The following is a 14,102-nucleotide window of genomic DNA, read 5'->3' as shown; positions in this document are numbered from 1 at the left end:
TTAATTTTGTATCCTGAGACTTTGCTGAAGTTGCTTATCAGCTTAAGGAGATTTTGGGCTGAGACAATGGGGTTTTCTAAATATACAATCATGTCATCTGCAAACAGGGACAATTTGACTTCTTCTTTTCCTAACTGAATACCCTTGATTTCTTTCTCTTGCCTGATTGCCCTAGCCAGAACTTCCAACACTATGTTGAATAGGAGTGGTGAGAGAGGGCATCCCTGTCTTGTGCCAGTTTTCAAAGGGAATTTTTCCAGTTTTTGCCCATTCAGTATGATATTGGCTGTGGGTTTGTCATAAATAGCTCTTATTATTTTGAGGTACGTTCCATCAATACCGAATTTATTGAGCGTTTTTAGCATGAAGGGCTGTTGAATTTTGTCAAAAGCCTTTTCTGCATCTATTGAGATAATCATGTGGTTCTTGTCTTTGGTTCTGTTTATATGCTGGATTATGTTTATTGATTTGCGAATGTTGAACCAGCCTTGCATCCCAGGGATGAAGCCCACTTGATCATGGTGGATAAGCTTTTTGATGTGTTGTTGAATCCGGTTTGCCAGTATTTTATTGAGGATTTTTGCATCGATGTTCATCAGGGATATTGGTCTAAAATTCTCTTTTTTTGTTGTGTCTCTGCCAGGCTTTGGTATCAGGATGATGTTGGCCTCATAAAATGAGTTAGGGAGGATTCCCTCTTTTTCTATTGATTGGAATAGTTTCAGAAGGAATGGTACCAACTCCTCCTTATACCTCTGGTAGAATTCAGCTGTGAATCCATCTGGTCCTGGACTTTTTTTGGTTGGTAGGCTATTAATTATTGCCTCAATTTCAGAGCCTACTATTGGTCTATTCAGGGATTCAACTTCTTCCTGGTTTAGTCTTGGAAGAGTGTAAGTGTCCAGGAAATTATCCATTTCTTCTAGGTTTTCCAGTTTATTTGCGTAGAGGTGTTTATAGTATTCTCTGATGGTAGTTTGTATTTCTGTGGGGTCGGTGGTGATATCCCCTTTATCATTTTTAATTGCGTCGATTTGATTCTTCTCTCTTTTCTTCTTTATTAGTCTTGCTAGTGGTCTGTCAATTTTGTTGATCTTTTCAAAAAACCAACTCCTGGATTCATTGATTTTTTGGAGGGTTTTTTGTGTCTCTATCTCCTTCAGTTCTGCTCTGATCTTAGTTATTTCTTGCCTTCTGCTAGCTTTGGAATGTGTTTGCTCTTGCTTCTCTAGTTCTTTTAATTGCGATGTTAGAGTGTCAATTTTTGATCTTTCCTGCTTTCTCTTGTGGGCATTTAGTGCTATAAATTTCCCTCTGCACACTGCTTTAAATGTGTCCCAGAGATTCTGGTATGTTGTATCTTTGTTCTCATTGGTTTCAAAGAACATCTTTATTTCTGCCTTCATTTCGTTATGTACCCAGTAGTCATTCAGGAGCAGGTTGTTCAGTTTCCATGTAGTTGAGCGGTTTGGATTGAGTTTCTTAGTCCTGAGTTCTAGTTTGATTGCACTGTGGTCTGAGAGACAGTTTGTTATAATTTCTGTTCTTGTACATTTGCTGAGGAGTGCTTTACTTCCAATTATATGGTCAATTTTGGAGTAAGTACGATGTGGTGCTGAGAAGAATGTATATTCTGTTGATTTGGGGTGGAGAGTTCTATAGATGTCTATTAGGTCTGCTTGCTGCAGAGATGAGTTCAATTCCTGGACATCCTTGTTAACTTTCTGTCTCGTTGATCTGTCTAATGTTGACAGTGGAGTGTTGAAGTCTCCCATTATTATTGTATGGGAGTCTAAGTCTCTTTGTAAGTCTCTAAGGACTTGCTTTATGAATCTGGGTGCTCCTGTATTGGGTGCATATATATTTAGGATAGTTAGCTCTTCCTGTTGAATTGATCCCTTGACCATTATGTAATGGCCTTCTTTGTCTCTTTTGATCTTTGATGGTTTAAAGTCTGTTTTATCAGAGACTAGGATTGCAACCCCCGCTTTTTTTTGTTCTCCATTTGCTTGGTAAATCTTCCTCCATCCCTTTATTTTGAGCCTATGTATGTCTCTGCGTGTGAGATGGGTCTCCTGAATACAGCAGACTGATGGGTCTTGACTCTTTATCCAGTTTGCCAGTCTGTGTCTTTTCATTGGAGCATTTAGTCCATTTACATTTAAGGTTAAGATTGTTATGTGTGAACTTGATCCTGCCATTATGATATTAACTGGTTATTTTGCTCGTTAGTTGATGCAGTTTCTTCCTAGCCTCGATGGTCTTCACATTTTGGCATGTTTTTGCAATGGCTGGTACCGGTTGTTCCTTTCCATGTTGAGTGCTTCCTTCAGGGTCTCTTGTAAGGCAGGCCTAGTGGTGACAAAATCTCTAAGCATTTGCTTATCTGTAAAGGATTTTATTTCTCCTTCACTTATGAAACTTAGTTTGGCTGGATATGAAATTCTGGGTTTAAAATTCTTTTCTTTAAGAATGTTGAATATTGGCCCCCACTCTCTTCTGGCTTGGAGAGTTTCTGCCGAGAGATCTGCTGTGAGTCTGATGGGCTTCCCTTTGTGGGTAACCCGACCTTTCTCTCTGGCTGCCCTTAAGATTTTTTCCTTCATTTCAACTTTGGTGAATCTGGCAATTATGTGTCTTGGAGTTGCTCTTCTCGAGGAGTATCTTTGTGGCGTTCTCTGTATTTCCTGGATTTGAATGTTGGCCTGCCCTACTAGGTTGGGGAAGTTCTCCTGGATGATATCCTGAAGAGTGTTTTCCAACTTGGTTCCATTTTCCCCCTCACTTTCAGGCACCCCAATCAGACGGAGATTTGGTCTTTTTACATAATCCCATACTTCTTGCAGGCTTTGTTCATTTCTTTTTCTTCTTTTTTCTTTTGGTTTCTCTTCTCGCTTCATTTCATTCATTTGATCCTCAATCGCTGATACTCTTTCTTCCAGTTGATCGAGTCGGTTACTGAAGCTTGTGCATTTGTCACGTATTTCTCGTGTCATGGTTTTCATCTCTTTCATTTCGTTTATGACCTTCTCTGCATTAATTAGTCTAGCCGTCAATTCTTCCACTTTTTTTTCAAGATTTTTAGTTTCTTTGCGCTGGGTACGTAATTCCTCCTTTAGCTCTAAGAAATTTGATGGACTGAAGCCTTCTTCTCTCATCTCGTCAAAGTCATTGTCCGTCCAGCTTTGATCCGTTGCTGGCGATGAGCTGCGCTCCTTTGCCGGGGGAGATGTGCTCTTATTTTTTGAATTTCCAGCTTTTCTGCCCTGCTTTTTCCCCATCTTTGTGGTTTTATCTGCCTCTGGTCTTTGATGATGGTGATGTACTGATGGGGTTTTGGTGTAGGTGTCCTTCCTGTTTGATAGTTTTCCTTCTAACAGTCAGGACCCTCAGCTGTAGGTCTGTTGGAGATTGCTTGAGGTCCACTCCAGACCCTGTTTGCCTGGGTATCAGCAGCAGAGGCTGCAGAAGATAGAATATTTCTGAACAGCGAGTGTACCTGTCTGATTCTTGCTTTGGAAGCTTCCTCTCAGGGGTATACTCCACCCTGTGAGGTGTGGGGTGTCAGACTGCCCCTAGTGGGGGATGTCTCCCAGTTAGGCTACTCAGGGGTCAGGGACCCACTTGAGCAGGCAGTCTGTCCGTTCTCAGATCTCAGCCACCGTGTTGGGAGATCCACTGCTCTCTTCAAAGCTGTCAGACAGAGTCGTTTGCGTCTGCAGAGTTTTCTGCTGCTTTGTTGTTGTTGTTGTTGTTGTTGTGTAGCTGTGCCCTGTCCCCAGAGGTGGAGTCTACAGAGACAGGCAGGTTTCCTTGAGCTGCTGTGAGCTCCACCCAGTTGGAGCTTCCCAGCAGCTTTGTTTACCTACTTAAGCCTCAGCAATGGCGGGCGCCCCTCCCCCAGCCTCGCTGCTGCGTTGCCGGTAGATCACAGACTGCTGTGCTAGCAATGAGGGAGGCTCCGTGGGCGTGGGACCCTCCCGGCCAGGTGTGGGATATGATCTCCTGGTGTGCCTGTTTGCTTAAAGCGCAATATTGGGGTGGGAGTTACCCGATTTTCCAGGTGTTGTGTGTCTCAGTTCCCCTGGCTAGGAAAAGGGATTCCCTTCCCCCTTGCGCTTCCCAGGTGAGGCGATGCCTCGCCCTGCTTCAGCTCTCGCTGGTCGGGCTGCAGCAGCTGACCAGCACCGATCGTCCGGCACTCCCCAGTGAGATGAACCCAGTACCTCAGTTGAAAATGCAGAAATCACCGGTCTTCTGTGTCGCTGGCACTGGGAGTTGGAGACTGGAGCTGTTCCTATTCGGCCATCTTGCTCCGCCCCCAGGTTAAATATTCTTTAAGTAAGACGTAGTATCTTCAATTTTGTATTTTTGGTGTGGAGCGCAGCACAGGGTTGGTAAATTGGCAACATGAGGGCAGGAATTTCTTATTTCTTTTGTTCACTAATATATGTTAAGCACTAGAACAGTGCTTGGCCTATAGTAGTTACTCAGTATATATTTGTTGGATGAATGAATCTTATATGCCAAAGATAGAAGTCTTAATATTTAAGAATGTTCTTTTGGCACTATATTGGGTCAGATTTGACAAAATGGTGTAGAACTGATTAATAGGTAAATTCCACCAGAACTTGCAGTCAGCCAACACCTTTGTTTTAGACTACCTCCTATTTGAGAGGGCAAGAATTTAGCTAATTTGGATCTTTAGCTTAATAAACACTAACATGGTCAAAAGTCAGTTAGCAGGAAAGAAAAATGGAAATAAAAGATCTAAGTATTTTGTAGATTCATTAACCAATCTATGATTAATTAGTCCTTAAACATTGTATGTTAGTAGCCAGTAGAAAGGGAAATCTTGTGGGGAAGATATAATGCTGGGAAATTTGTAAATTATAAACTACAAAGTTAAAGTAGTAAATAAAGGAAATTAGGAATGTATTTAGAAAGCCAGTAGTATATATAGTATTATATTTTTATAGTATATAAATACATATTACTATAGTATATAAATGCATTAATATATAGTTTATATAACATATAAATATAGTAGTATAACTAAACATATCCTCTTAAATATTTAAGACAGGTAAATAGTTTAATCATCCCTTTTTTATGTTTTTTCAGTGAGCTAAAAAATAGATTTTATAGTTAAATTCCATTATTTGAGCATATGTTTTCTTTATTGGAATAAAGAATTGTAAAATGTGGTAATATTTATAATTATGCTTATTATTTGTTAGGTATACTGTATTTATATTTAAGGAAACATGAGCAAATGACCAAGAATAATTAAAGTATATTGGAATGTTCCTTTCAAGTAGGTGCTTTGGTGTTTTAAATTTAATACTTTAATAATGAATGCAAATTGTTGATTATTGTATTGCTTATTGGTACAATGAAAGTGTTGAAGATATGTTCGTAAGAAGAATGGTAGTATAAAATAAATTGAGAATAAAATCAAAGTTAATTGAATATGAGGAGCCCTCCACTAGTATATCATTAACGTTTACATTTTTTATGTCACATTTTTCCACTAGATTATAGAACTACAAAAGAGTATATTCTTATTTGAAATTTTGCCATAATTTTGTGTATAAAATTCTTTTGAATAAAATGAATATGGAGACCAGGCATAGTTGCTCAAGCCTGTATTCCCAGCACTTTGGGAGGCCAAGGCAGGCAGATCACTTGAGCTCAGGAGTTCTAGACCAGTCTGGACAACGTGGTGAAACCCTGTGTCTACAATACAAAAATTAGCCTGGCATAGTGGTTTGTGCCTGTAGTCCCAGCTACTTGGGAGACTGAGGTGGGAGAATCACTTGAGCCCAGGAGGTCGAGACTGCAGTGAACCGTGATCGCGCCACTGCACTCCAGCCTGAGTGATGCAGTGAGATCCTGTCTCTGAATGAGTAGAATAGAATAGAATAGGGAATATGGAATAACATATAACACATAACAAATAACTCCTGCCTCAGCCTCTCAAGCAGCTGGGATTACAAATATACACCACCAAGCCCAGCTAATTTTTGTATTTTTAGTAAACATGGGGTTTCACCATGTTTGCCAGACTGGTCTTGAACTCCTGACCTCAGGTGATCCATCTGTCTCAGCCTCCCAAAGTGCTGGGATTACAGGCGTGAGCCACCACGCCTGGCCAGGAGCCAAAATATTTAAACTGAACAAAGGCGTGTCTTTGTTTCTTGCTATGTAAAGTTAAGAAACACACCTTCACGTTAACATGGAAAAACACTTAAAAATATATGAAAGATAACATTGACATCAGATGAAACCTGGTTGTAAAAGCATAATGAATTATTACTGTATGCCTTTGGTTTTGAAAAGCAAATGAAGAAACAAAAAATAAATTTTCCCCAAAGCATCAATAGTCATGAAGCTTATTGAAAGTAGTAAACATTATGAAAACTTGTTGTGTGAAGGCCTAAAAATTCCCTTGTTAGAAGAAAGCTTTCACAGTGTCATGTCATCTTCAGTCAAAGAAGAGCACATTTCAACATTGAAACTGAGTATTGCATTTTAAAATCCCATCTATTTCAGGAGGATTAATATCCATATTGGACCGGGCATGGTACTTCATGCCTATAATCCCAGCACTTTGGGAGACTGAGGTGGGTGGATCGCTTGAGCCCAGGAATTTCAGACCAGCTTGGGCAACATGGCAAAACCCTGTCTCTACAAAACATACAAAAACAATTAGCTGGGTGTGGTGGTGTGCTCTTGTAGTCCCAGCTACTCAGGAACCTGAGTTGAGAGGATCGGTTGAGCCTAGGAGGTTGAGACTGCAGTGAGCCATGATCATGCCACTGCACTCCAGTGTGGGTGACAGAATAAGACCTTGTGTAAAAAGAAAAAAAATAAAACTATATCTCCCTATTGTAATTTTTAGAGTACTGTTTCTACAGATTAATATAACTGTTGGCTTTTCACAGCTTTATGCATAGTTGTTAGAACAGTAATCCTTTCCCATCATATGTCCTATTATATTTCAGACCATAAGCCCATTTTAATTATTATTAATTTTTACTTAATATTTACTATATTTGCTCTTTTCTAAATAGTAATTACTGCATTGAATAAGATTTTTACATAACCAACATTTCATTGTAACATTTATTTCCAAGCTTTTGGGAATAGTGCTTATTGATTCAGTGATATGTAAGAACTGTCCTATAAATAGTTGGGTAAAACTGACATTTAAACCACCCCTTCTGTGCTCCATGTTTAACTGTTAATATTGTTCTTGTGCTCTGACCCCACTGCTGCCTGACTCTTTGCTGGTGTTGCTGTCCTCTGTCCTTTGCCTCTTATTGGTCTCACTTTTCTCTTAATATGAACAAACAATGGGAGGAATGGTGCTGTTGTTTCTTCCACCTTGGTCACAAGCTAACCTCTACATTTTTGTCTAAAGAAGTCACTTTTATTCACTAAGTGCTTTCTATTCCCATTCTGTTTCAGTAATGCCTTGATTGGTTGTGTCACCTGTGCAGTAGTTGAAAATGGATATGAGTACACAATTTCAGGACCTCCCTGCTTCCTTGTAGATCATTTGACCGTATGTAAGTGATTTAACAGTCATGCAGTCAGAATTGTTAGAGTAAATAATTTCCATCTTCATTACTGTATCTTTGTATTCGTGAACACTTGCAGGAACATAATATTCTTCAGTTAAATTTAGGCAAGTTTAAAAAAATTAGACTAAATAAGTAACAAATCTAAAAATCAAGCTAGTTTACATATTTGGAGACTTCCATTTTTGTAATATTGGTGAATGAATAGTTTCTTTTGAGTACTTTTTAATTTAAAATACCAACAATTGATAAAGTATAAATTTACTTGAGGAATTAATGTAGGTTTTTTGTATGAAAGCAGTCTGATATCAAATTATGATTATATGTACATTTTAACTTAGTTACATTATAACTTTTAAAAAGTTTCTTAGCCAAAAAAATTGGTGAACAGAGAGTTTATTATTTATTTCTAGAAATACAACTAAAGTAGCATGAGTAGAGAGTTTAAAAGGAATAGTAAAACAGATTTCTTTACATGATAGATTATAAGAAAATGTTGGGTGCCAACACCTAATAAGATATTTAAAAATAATACTGCTTTTAGTTATGAATATTTCTGTTACTTAGTTTATCATATATCTAATTGTATGATGGTTCAGGTTGATTTGAGATTACAAACATTGATGTTGAAACTTCATGGCTTTAGACCATCTTTTTTTGTGTGGGTTTGTGTCAGCTAAATCATCAGTTTCATTTGCTCATTTATAACTGTAATACATAAACTGGTTCAAAAGGATTATTATACTTTTTTAGACATTATGCAGACTCCATTTTAGTAGCTCCAAAATAAGACATTGGAGTTGAATTAGGGGAAAACTGATATTATGCAGGAGTGCTGTCCTCACTTTCACCAGAAAATGTATTTAAATTGGAATTTCCAAATGTGAGAAATCTGAAAGGAATAAAAAATGCTGGTCCTTAATGTTAGCCGTATGGTTGGTGTTAGCCAAAATGAGGTTCAGGCTGTGATGCTCTGTAGCCACTGTATGACCTACCCAAAGGCAATCAGAACACACTCCTTTCTTCCTTTTTTCTTTTCCTCCTTTTTTTTTTAAACTAATTGGCCCATGTTTAGTTTACTGAATGTCATCTGGACTCAGTAAAAAGCAAGTGACCTGCATTGAATTAGTGTAATTGTAATACAAACAGAATATTGCATAGTTTTGGTCTTATACAGGAAAGGAGAAAGTTGGAAAGATTTTTCTGTTTGATAAATAGAAACTGAAGATATGGGGATCCAGGCCTGGTTCATACTTGATTTTACCTTTCATGTCTCTTTGTAAGATCAGTATTTGGACTTTTAGGCATTTTTCCTCTGTAAAAAAAATATTGGTTTTCGTTTTGAAATTTACTATGAAAGAAGTCTGCTTTTTGTAAAAAAAAAAAAAAAAAAATCTTACAAATGATGTATATTAAGTCATGGATCTAATTCAATCATAAGAAAGTTAGCATTGTCCAAAAGGGAAGTACTTTATGCACTACTAGGATTGTCAGGAACTTGGCATATTATTTTACCTTTATCATGAACAATATTGCAAGGACATTTTCAAATGCTATTTTATTAGTTTTGGATAGTTTATATTTATTACATTCTGTGTCAGATGGGTAATAGCTCCATTTGCTAAGGGAAAAAAAAAGAGCTGACAAATTTAAATTTCATTTTAAATAATGTGTTTTAAATTTTAACTATATGACTTTGGTCTTATAATTAATTAATTTGATTTTGAAAGTGTCATTTTGAAATGGAATTATTTGGCATCCTGAAATTCATAGTCTGTGTAACTTATACTCTTGTAATAGGACACTGCCAGTACAATAACCATAAACAGGTTAGATCTTCGTATTATAATCTTGGAGTGCCTTGTACTTTTTGTCTTTAACACATATTTTTCCCATATATACAGTGAGAATAATTATAATCTTTATCCTGAGAAGTTGTTATGAGGATTGAATGAGGTAATTCATTCCTTGGGGAATGCCCCACAGAGTTAATTGATATTATTATCATTGTTGTTCTGTTTTTTACTATTTTAGAGGTGCTTTGGAATCGTAGAAGGAATATATGGCTTTATTAGGAAGGGTTGTATTAGGGAAAGCATTAAAAAAATAGGTAATGTACTAAAAACATATTGAAAGATGAATAATTAGACAATGCCTCATGGCCAGAGGTAAGCCATGCTGAGAAGAAGTTGTACTTTATTTTGTAAATAATAGGGAAAGATTGGAGTTTGAAGTAGGGGTTCAGCAGTCTGCATTTGAACAAGCCCGCCAAGAAATTCTGATGCATGGTAAAATTTAAGAACAATTGTTATATGTACATATTTATATAGATGAGAACTATTATTATGTGTACATGTTTATATAGATTAAAAATGTACGGATGTTTTAAATAATATTACTTTTAATTCTGTGTGTTTTTTTACTTAATAATGTAGTCTAGCAAGTTTCTGATCAGTAAACTCAATTTTCTCCTACATGGATTGTAAAATTAGAAATATTTCCTGCTAGAGAATAGTTGTCTTCAGATTAAGTTAGTAACCAAAAGTATTCTTTATCCACCTGAAAAGAGGTAGCATAACTTGATGGTTAAGATCATAGGCTTTGGAGCTAGACTGCCCGGGTTCCATTTTCAACTCTGTCCTTTATTTGCTGAGTATTTGAGGGCAAGTTATTTAACCTTTCTATCCCTCAGTTTTCTCATATATAAAATGGAGAAATACTTCCTCATAGAATTTTGGTAAGGATTAAAAGAAATAATTTTTGTAAAGCTACTTAGTATGTTGCCCCATACATAGTGCTATATAGAGAAAATGTAATAGTAACAACAATAATTACAACATATGATAACATGAATGTATCAAAGTTATCAAAAGTTACAAATTAAAAGTATCAAAAGTATCAAAAATTACATAATTAAAACATTTAACAATAGTGCTGAGATAGCCTAAGCACAGCATGCTTATTGCTTAAAAAGTCCTAGTTAAATGGCCATATACATATGCCTGAACTTTGGGGCCTCATTTTACCCTTTTCTGGCTGTAGTATTATAGAAGGGTATGCCTCTTCCTTCTTGTTTTTTTTTTCTCCTACCCATCACTTATTTCCTCTCTGCTATGGAACTTCACAGGCTCACATGCTCCTTGATTTAGGAGACAAACAATTCTCCTTTGGGAGAATGAAAAAACAGTGAAAACAACTTGGAGATACTGGATTTGAATTATCTCAAAATACTATAGAAAACGCATGCCTGTAGTCCCAGCTACTTGGGAGGCTGAGGTGAGAGGATCACTTGAACCCAGGAAGTGGAGGTTCTAGTGAATTGCTTTATATGTGACTCTGAAAGAAAGGCTCTGAAAGACAGCAGTAGAGAACAGTTCTTTACTGCTGTCTTACCCCTTTCTTTCAGAGCCACATATAAAAAGACTAATGGATACTTACTGCTTCCATTTGCCCACTTGCCTTTCATTTACCCCTGAACAGACTTTGACTGTGTCTTCCCTACCACCCTACTGACATTCTTAACACCTTTACTCCTATTTGGCATTGGTAACCATTCTCTGTTTGTTAAATCTCTTACCTTTTTTGATTTCTAGGAGATCACCATTCCCTGGCTTTCCTCCAGCTTTTATCTCTGTCTTGAGTTCTAGACTTATTTCTAATAATCTGCTTATATCATTTTCTTTTCTTTACTATTTTGAAATAATTCAAATCCAGTATCTCCAAGTTGTTTTCACTGTTTTTTCATCAGACTTGTTTCTCCCTTTATATCTGAACCAACTGTATATTTGAGGCAACTGGTTGGGTGGTGATGCCATTAACCAAGAGTATCCTCCTTCTGTCCAATCTTCCGCCTTTATTTTTTATTTTATTTTGAGAAAGGGTCTCACTCTGTCACCCAGACTGGAGTGCAGTGGCGTGATCTCCACTCACTGGAACCTTTGCTTCCTGGGTTCAAGTGATCCTCCCACCTCAGTCTCCCAGGTAGTTGGGTCTACAGGCATGCACCACCACCCCTGGTTAATTTTTGTATGTATATATATTTTTTCTTTTAGAGACAGGGTTTCACCATGTTGCCCAGGCTGGTCTTAAACTCCTGGACTCAAGTAATCTGCCTGCCTTGGCCTCCCAAAGTGCTGGCATTGCAGGCCACTGTGTCTGGCCCAATCTTCTGCCCTTAATCAGTCACCAGGTCCTGTTGATGTTTCCTTCCCGCCTTCCTGTCCAGCTCCACTGCCACTGAGTTGATTCAAGTTTTCATTATTCACCAGTTCCGATATCTATAACTTTCCCAATATCTCTCAAGTAATATCCCCTTCTTTTCATCCACATCTTTATTTTTCCTTCCAGATTTTTTAATACTCCACATCACCAAATAATTTATTTGGAATCGAGACTAAAAGAACACTTGACAGTTGTGAATGTATGTTTATTCTGAAACTTCTAGCTAGTTGTACTGCTAACCCTTGACAACTTACCAGATTAATTTTACTTTATTTCTTCAGGCCTGGGGTTTTTTGATGACTTCAAATTTGGGATCTTCAAATTTGAAGTTAGGGAATGTATTCATGTCTGCTTTACCATACATTTGCTTGAGCTTAAAAAGCTTCCTCTCCGGCTCTTGCTGGTACTCTGGATCAGTATCAACAGATCCTCCTGTTGTCTGTCACTTAGATTTGTATTCTCTAACCTTATACATGGAGAGTTTCTGTACAGGATCAAGTTCCTTATTAAACGCCATTGCTGTAACACCAATGTTCCTCTGCAAACGGACTGAGACTGCTGACCGAAAGACAGAGGAGAACCTGAAGAGCCTCTGGAGAATCGTGCCTATTCTGTTACTTGCACTCAGTCCTGAGCTGCCAAAGCCACCACCGCTGCCACCATTCTACCTTCTTCTGGATCAGTACCGACTGATTTAATAATCTGCAGTCTCAATCTCCTTTCTAAAGTAAACTTCATGATACTGTTAGATTGACCATCTTAAATGAAACACAGCTCATATTACTGTCTTACTTAAGATCCTCCCGTTTAACAGCCAAATTTTTAAGGGTGTCATGTAAGGCCCTGGGCTCTGCATACGTCTTTATTCATGTGACATTTCCTTTCCTTTAGCCATACTATCATTTGTAGGTAGCGTTAGGTTTACCTCTGCCCTCTTCTCAGTGTTACTTTGTGCCTGCATTTTCTCCCATCTTTCTTCTACGCATTCTGTCTTGGGAACTTTTCCTCTGGGCTTCCTTTGCATCCTGTGTACCCCAAGATCATAGAAGTTATCATTTTCTATTATAGTTTATATGACTTCCCTACCACGTTATGAATTTATTGATAGCAGCATGTGCAATTTTTATTTTGTGTCTTCGATATCTAAACTATGCTTTATGACATACTAATTGTTAAATAAATGATTAATACATTTATATACAAATTTAGGGTGCATAATTTTCGTTTGCTTTTTTTTTAATAACTGGGAAGGTTGAGGTGGACATATCTATATTGAATAAACCTTGAAGGAAAGAATATTATCTCTCTCTTATCAGTGAACAGCTTGAGTGCTACCATGTGTTCAGCCATGGGTGAGGCATTACATGAATGAAATCAAAATACGAGGGAAGGACTGGTGTTATAAATTGCTTTTTCTTTGACAAAATATTGTTTAAAATAATTCATTTTATACTCATAATGCATTTTTTTAGTACAGTTTAGTTTTAGGAAAACAAAACAAATCATTTAGGTTAACATCTAAAATGTTAATTTTGAACTTCACTGACTATAGTATGGCACATGTCCAATAGAATCTGTTAAAAATTTTCCTCTGGGTCAGATCTAAGTTGAGAAGAATGAGGTAACTTTAATGTGAACCTAGATTGTAATGCAGTCTTTCTCTCCAGTGAATTGCCAAATTCACAATTCCATTTGTATCTGGAATTGGGGAAGCTGAGTTTAATATGGATGTTTGCCAAGTTAGCAAATCTTGGCAAGATAGTCTTATTCTCTGTGCTTAATTATATAGTTTTATTATAAAGTTTTTCACATGTTCATTTGTAGGTATCTGTTATTCTCTTGAGGTGAGTTCATATGGTTGCCAATCTCTCATTTATACTTTATTCTTTTGGTAGTTAATCATTTACTGTCAAGCCTTCCATCTTTCTTAGAAGACTATATTTTTATTTTTACATTTTTATATATTAACACTAGTGAACCAGTTTTGTCTCTTTGCTAGGTTTATGGATTTTTGAGCAGTGCAAGTGTAAATCCCTCAGAAAGGCCAAATTCTTGGTATATTTATTTATTTCATATTTACTGAGTGCCTGCTCAGACACTGTTTTAGGCACTCATACACAGCAGTGAATGAAACAAAGTTCCAGCCTCTTAGGTGCCTATTTGTAATGGGGAGAGACAGTAAATTACATACAAAAAACTGGGCGTGGTGGCCCATGCCTGTAATCCCAGCACTTTGGGAGGCTGAGGCGGGTGGATCACCCAAAGTCAGGAGTTGGAGACCAGCCTGACCAACAC

The 14,102-nt window shown here is 37.3% G+C and overlaps 1 protein-coding gene and 1 pseudogene across 3 annotated transcripts in view; one reads left to right on the top strand and one right to left on the bottom strand.

Annotated features, from left to right (window-relative positions):
* STK3 (serine/threonine kinase 3) overlaps positions 1-14,102 on the top strand; it is a 339,589-nt gene that overhangs the window by 155,439 nt on the left and 170,048 nt on the right. The window lies entirely within an intron of this gene.
* LOC101009329 lies at positions 11,634-12,793 on the bottom strand (annotated as a pseudogene).

This window comes from Papio anubis, chromosome 8 (assembly GCF_008728515.1).
Source record: "Papio anubis isolate 15944 chromosome 8, Panubis1.0, whole genome shotgun sequence".
Classification (NCBI taxonomy): domain Eukaryota; kingdom Metazoa; phylum Chordata; class Mammalia; order Primates; family Cercopithecidae; genus Papio; species Papio anubis.
This window is presented reverse-complemented; position numbering and strand designations above follow the sequence as displayed.